Genomic DNA, 7645 nt, shown 5'->3' on the forward strand with positions numbered 1-7645 from the left:
ACTCGGCGAGTCTGGCTCCAACTCGCCGAGTCTCTCCTTTAAAACACCCCAAATTGCAATTTAACAATACTTGAGATTTTGGGCTGTTACAAACAGTATGAGGATATTATACTGTTAAATGTCCGCGTAAAATTCATAACTTCTACATACAGACTCCATTTTCATCTGTCTTTTTACCGTTGAGTTCCTATTAATGAGATCTTCAACGCTCATTTAGGTCGTGTAGGCTAAAAACCGCTCGAACTAAAATTCGAGTTTCGGGCCGTGCACTGCTATGCCAAATGTTAGAAAATTCATAACTTCTTCATACGAAGTCAGATTTGGGCGTTCTTTTTATGGACGCTCTCAGTTTAACATATTATATGACTTTTGTTTAGATTACTAAGGCTAAAAAGTCCTCTATCGTAAATTCACTATTTACGTCTCCCGGTGCCGTGCCGGTTTTGCTGAAAACCTTCGACGGGCCATAACTTATTCGTTATAACTCGGATTTCGGTGTTCATTATATGTATGGAACCCTTGTAACATATACTATAACTTGGTTAAGATTAATCCTTCTAAATAATCTTCCATAAAAAACTTATTTTTGTTGCTCATTGTCTCTAAATTGACTAGCCCAGATCTGCAGGCGTTACATATGCTGTAATATTTGACCATTCTGAAATTTTCCAAATGCCTGGGCATTAAGAGGGAAAAAGGGACTAGAACTGTATTTGACTAAAATAATTAAACAACTGTCAAGGAAAATCTAAGGTTCACCAAATATTGGTTGCTTGTGGACAGTTGGAAGTATAGTCATGGATGAACCATATTGACATTATTATGAATAAATAAGATTTTGTATATAATGACTTGTCATATGGAAAATATGAAAATGTTTCCTTATTGGGGAGTTGGACGTTAAGAATTTATGTTTAGATTAGAAAATTTTATGCAAGAAGGATGTTAAAAGGAATGCACTTTGAATGTGAGACTTCACATCTATGGGATTGTCTAGTAACAATATCCATTAGAACACTTTGTAATATCATTGGCACAGTCTTGGTGACTTTGGCGCTGTGATATTATGAAAGGACCGTTGCATAAGATGTTAGAATCTGACATATTCTAGTAGTGGTGAGAATTTGTATTCTTACACTAATGATTAGGATTAGGAATTGCAAAATGAGCATCATTGGAAATGTTTTCATTTGATCTATTTCACAAAGTAAGGACCATAGGTAAACATAGTGTGCATGCTTGGTGCATGGGAAAACTGTTGTTATAATTCAAGTAATAAGTTGATTACCCGAAACAACAAATAATGAGTAATAAATATGGTGTTTAAATAAAAATGTTTTATTTATACCCAAAGTTTGGGGCCATATGGGATTAGTATTATTCTTGTGTTTCACTTTGCATGTTTTGACTTCCCGAATAATAAGATTATTCAAATCCTCCACAGTCGCTCATACTTTGGAAGTAGGTATGGATGAAGATTGTCATGAATCCGTCTGTAGATTGTCTAAAGTGTTTAGACGTACGTAGCACAAGTTTGCTGCAGAGATCATGAGTGCTGCTATGAGATTAGAGTATTGGATTAAACCCACGCTCACTTGGATCGCTTCATGGATTTTATCACGAGTGATTGGTGAGATAATAATATCTTATATTCTTAAAACCGAGATGTGTGAGTTGTATTCTGCAAGTCGGTTGCACATTAAAAATATGTAAACGCACCAGTAACTTGGTGTTATAAAGCATATTGTTTTGTGTGATATGATGAGTAGGTACAGGTGAGCATTCGAGTCGAAGTTTATCTATTCCTTTTACCCAAAGTGGATAAAAGCGATATTTGTGGGCCCCTCGATGATTTAGTCTCCAAGCTGGGACTAAGTTGATGTGTTCACTTGTAGTCTATTGTTAGTCATCATAAATTGGAAATCAGGAAACAACACATAGACTGAGAGAATGATTATAATCCATGTCTCATGTCTATACGATATCTAGAATGGAGGAATATATGATCCCTTATCTAAAAGGCAGGTTGCTGATAAGATCAGAGTTCGACAGTGTCTTTGAGAGCTTCGATTGCTAATCGGATTTTACTTGCATTTATGGTTACTAGACTTATCCAAGTGGGAGACATTTGGATTAGTGTCTAAGCCTGTAACCATATGTGGTAAGTACTTGACCCGGTTGTGCATGGTCCTTTTGGGTTGCCTTCACCAAAGCAACTTGACTGGAGATATAATAGAGAAAGAGGCTATTATGGTTTATTAATATATTATATGAATAATATATTAAAAGAGAAATCATATTTATTTTGTTAATATTGGTCAAGAATTAATTAAGAATTAATTCTGTGATCAAAAGAAGTAACTGAACTAGGGGGACTAAACTGTAATTACGTGATAGTTGCAAAGTAGGGCAAAGGATGCCCTATATGATAGGGTGGAAGAATTCAAGGGGATAAGGCCTTAGAATTCGTCCATGATAAGGTTTCTAGGGTTATCCTTTGGACTGCTTGGTGGGCAAGTAATCAGATAAGGATAAGGACTGAAACCCTAATTTCTACACCTATATAAAGACCCCTTGGCATAAGAAATTCGGCCACTTGATACCTAGGGTTCCTAGAGACGAATTTCATACCTCCCCTCTTTCTCTCTCTTGCCTCTCCATTTTCTCTTGGTGTTTGTGAGCCATTAGAGGTACTACACTTGTGGTACTTGCTTTCAAGGACAAGAAGATTCAAGAAACAAGTTGTTATTACAATATAACAACAAGAGGTATGTAATTCATTCTCCTTTATCTTTTTCAAAATTACCTAGGAGCATGTTAGGTTTCTTTTGTGTTTATAATGTTGTGTATCTAATAGTGAAAACATAGATCCGTATCTAGGGTTGCATGCACACATAGGATTGTTTGTATAAAACCCATCAATAAGAGGAAGTCAAGAAAGCCTCATCCAAAAAATGAAGAGGAAGAGATGAATGAGCTAAGAGAGCTAAACCAATTTCAACAATATGACGGTGTTTACGCTCTGCTATGCCATTTTGCTCAGAATTGTGAGGGCACGACACTCGGTGAGTGATTCCTGAGTTTTGAAAGTATTTATGAAGTCAATGGTATTCACCTCCCTAGTCAGATTTTGAAAATTGTAAAAGATTTTCTCAACATCGAACTTATTCTTAATTAGTTAGATCCAAGTATAACAACTAAAATCATCTAAAAAACTAACATAATATTTAAAACTTCCACTAGATGTTTGAGCAGGCCCCCAAACATCGGTATGAACAAGTTCAAGTGGAGAAGTGGTTACACGAACAAAACGGCTATAAGGGAGTTTATGAATCTTAGCACACTGAAAAGCATCACAAACAGTTGACTCATTATTATAGAGACATTCTAATTTATTTGACTTCAGAATTCACTTGAAAATTGTTGGAGCAGGATGACCGAGACGCCGATGCCATTAAGATGGTGAGACTTTAACACTTGACGCATACTTTGAAGAATTACTAGAAAAGGGCGATTGACTGGTACTGGATAGAGACCTCCTTTGCTTCTACCGAGTAGAAGTGTTTTCTTCGTGACCATGTCCTTAACAAAAAAACAATTAGGATAAAACTCAATGAAAACATTATTATCGGAAGTGAGTTTATGAGCAGAAAAAAGATGCTTGTTGATATTAGGGACATGTAAGATGTTTTTGATAGCAAGAGATCAACCTAAACCGGGAATTATAGAGTGACCAATATGAGAAATAGACAAACCTGCTCCATTTGTTACTTGAACTTGATCCTTCCCATGGTAGCTGTCACACCCCCAAACCGAGATGGCGGAAACATTCGGGGGCAAAGGACGTCATGTTTAGTATCACAACATATGTAGAATAGCAAAACAAGCAACAACATCCATTGCATTAATATTATAGTGTTTACATTATATTTAATTTACATATGATTGACTCCAAAAGTAAGTAGCAAAATCAAAGACATGAAGCTATTACGCTCCGTCTTTTGAATCCCTATGCATGTACATGTCTACTAGATTCCTGAGAATACAAGTGATTTTGAAGGTGTATCAAAATTTAAGTTGGTGAGTTCATAAGTATTTTGTTTTAGAACGTATGTTCTTTGTTCTTTGAAAACCCTAGTATGTTCCTCCAGAAAATCCAATATTTTCTGATGTAATCTAATGTAAGAAAATGTGACCCTTAATAGTTCCTTCTGCAATCACCTAGTGCATACAAGTTATATACACTACAGATCGAATAGACAATTGATTGTGTGGTTCTGCCCTAAGCCCACAACCAAACAAGGAATATGAAATGAGGCGGAATCCACACATTCCACTATTTGTCGGATCTACAATGTATATAACCCTGGTGTATACACTAGGTAATTACAGAGTTAACAGTGTTGGTCCTTTTTAAGTGACATGTACATTGTACTTATAAAGTAATGTAATATTGTTGTATATGTATGCAAACCTTTTTGTATGTATGTATGTATGATAAACGTTCTTTCTGAAAAGTAAGTTTTGTACTAGAAAATAGTGTGTTGTACTTGTATGTTATGACCTGACCCATACCTGTTCCCCCTATGATTACTTAGTATATAAAGGTTATACATATAAAACCAAGATCGAATAGACAGTAGACTGTGTGAATTTGCTCTAAGCCCGCAACCAAACAAGGAACAGGAAATGAAGCGGAACGCACACATTCTATTGCCTATCGGATCCTATTCATATATAACCCTGATGTATAAACCAGTGAATCATAGATTTAGGATTATAGGTCCCTTCAGAAATTTATATTCATGTTACTGGAAAAGTAGTGTAGTGTAGTTCTATTGTTTAGTAAAACCACTTGAAGTTATGAAATCCCGTAATCTAAATGGCTTAGTTGATACTATTGTGAGTTTCATATAACCATACTTAATTTGACTAGTATAAAACACGACGTTATGTAGGCGTCAAAAATAGTCATGACATTTGTCACCCGTAGACCTGCCGGTCCCATTGTCGCTAACAGCAAGGTGTGGGATTGATAGTCCCGTGTAGATCTATACATAAATTCACGCTCTCCATCCAGGAGAATCTGGTTATAATTTATACGACTTTGAAACTGTACTCTGATGGGTACAACAAAATAGTGTCCCACAACCCTGTATTAACTAGACACGTAGAGAATACTAATGTTGTTTTGTGCTTGAAAATGTATGAATTTTCCTGTAGTAGTAGTGTACACTAACTATAATGTAAATAATCATTTTAGTATGATGTACATGACTTAGTAAAATAGTATTAGTGTTCCCTAAACCATACTTATTATAGTTTACTTGTATGTTCCGTATGCATTGAAAATCATAGTAATTTAACAGTTTATATAATACAATGAAATAATTTGAGATAAATACCCTTTGCTCGACATGTTTACAAAAGGGGTTAAAGCTTTATTTAAATACGTTTCATGTTCTATATATATATATATATATATATATATATATATATATATATATATATATATATATATATATATATATATAATTGCGATCAGTTAGGTAGTCGGACAAATGATTCAAACCCTAGTCCACAACCATACAAAGAACAGGAGATAGGGCGGAAACACCATTCCTAAGCGTGTTAGATCTTAATTATATATTTATATACATATAAACATGTATTTTGGAAAAATAAATGTATAAAACAGTTGAAGTAGTTTGAAAGCACTTTTTAAAATAGTTTAAATCAGTTGAAATAGCTTGATATGTTTTTAAAACTGTTTCGAAATTATTTGAATATTAACACAAGATGTCCTTGTGTTTTTACTTGTATTACCCCCCCCCCCCCCCTAAAAAATTTAAAAAAATATTAAAAACGTAGGGGTATGAACTCACCTCTAGTACGTGTGCTTGATCGGACTCGAAGTGATTGAGAATGATCATCGGGTTAGAGTACGTAACTAAAGTCGTATAAGTAGCCGTAGGAATTAATTTGAATGAATTCTAGATGTTTTCGGTGAAGGCTTGAAGACTTGAAGGTTGTTCTAGGTGTTCTTGGTGTGTTCTTGGTGAAAAAGGAAGGAGATTCAAAGGAAAATGGGCAACACCTTATGAGTTTTGAGAGCAAAATGAGGAAGGAATTCGGTGTGAAATGTGAGAATTGAAGTTGAATTCGGTTGAACACAATTATATAGGCTTGGGAATTCGGTCTTAAAGGGCTTGGTAACTAGTGTGTTCGGTCCTAATGGGCCAAGATCTAAGTGAATTCGGTCACGGAAAGACCGAATTCTCCATTTGTTAAAAGTAATGGCCAAATTCATCCCATGTGTTTGATTCCCTAAACCGAATTCTCCATTAAATGGTTGACTTGAAACCGAATTCTAATTTGTTTTTGTTTTCTTGACCGAATTCACCATTTAATGGTGAATATTTGTTCTTAATCCTTTAATCCCTTGATTTATAATACTTTAAACTAACCTTTATTAACCTAGGTTTCAATCCATGCTTAGTTATTAGCTTGTAAACAAGCCTTAAAGGCTATAGAGGACACAAAGCAACAAGGGGTGTAATGTGGTTTCACTTGTACTAGTTTAGGGTTTAGACTTTGCTAGGTGTAAAATTTCGAGTTGTGATAGTAGCGCTCTTGAATAGTCAGACGATCAAGATCACTTGTAATGTGATCTGTGGCTCTCGTATCAATGTACCGACTTGATTCTAGGTTGTACCCTCCTGTGGTTACACTATTTCCACTACGATACTCCTCAACTTGATATGCATGATTGAACCTGTTATGACAATTTAATGCAGTGTGACCTGGTATGCTACATACCTGACATCATAGGCCACTGTCACACCCCGAAACCGATGGCGGAAACGTTCTGGGGCAGAGGACATCATGTAAAGTATCACAACCAATGTACATAGTAAGCGTAGTAAAGACAACCATTACATTACATATAAGTATTTACATTTTTTTGAAAGTAAAGTTATACATGATTATAGTTGTATACATCCAAAATGAACAAAAGTAAAGACGAGACTGCTAAAATGCTCCGTCTTCTCCAAAAGATCGCGGTGTACCTGTCTAATGTAGACCTGAGAATACAAGCAGTTTTGAAAATATCAGCATAAAGCTGGTGAGTTCATAAGTGGTTTGTTTCTATAAATGAACAAGTTTCCTTTGGTTTTCTGAAAAAGTTGCTATCCAAGAAAATCCCATATTTTCTTACAAGAAAAGTCTAGTCATCCATTGGTTACACAGCCTGGTTAAGAAAGTCAAGTTATCCCAGGAAAAACCCTTATTTTCCTTAAAAGTTGGATGGTTATTCATACACGAATATCGAATATCTACTATACTTAACAAGAATTTTATTATCGAATCTCTAATTTCGCTCAGAGGAGTATATATTAATAGACGTATTTTCGAAACTCTGGTTTTACTCAAAGGAGGATATTAGACGAAATTTTGAAGCTCTGGTCACACTCAAAGACGTACATTAGCTGTATTTTTGAAGTTCTGGTGCCATCCAAAGGCGTATTTTAGACGTATTTTTCGAAGCTCTGATGACACTCAAAGACATACATTAGCTGTATTTTCGAAGTTCTAGTGCCATCCAAAGGCATATTTTAGACATATTTTTCGAAGCTCTGATGAC

Source organism: Lactuca sativa, chromosome 6, assembly GCF_002870075.4.
Source record: "Lactuca sativa cultivar Salinas chromosome 6, Lsat_Salinas_v11, whole genome shotgun sequence".
Classification (NCBI taxonomy): Eukaryota; Viridiplantae; Streptophyta; class Magnoliopsida; order Asterales; family Asteraceae; genus Lactuca; species Lactuca sativa.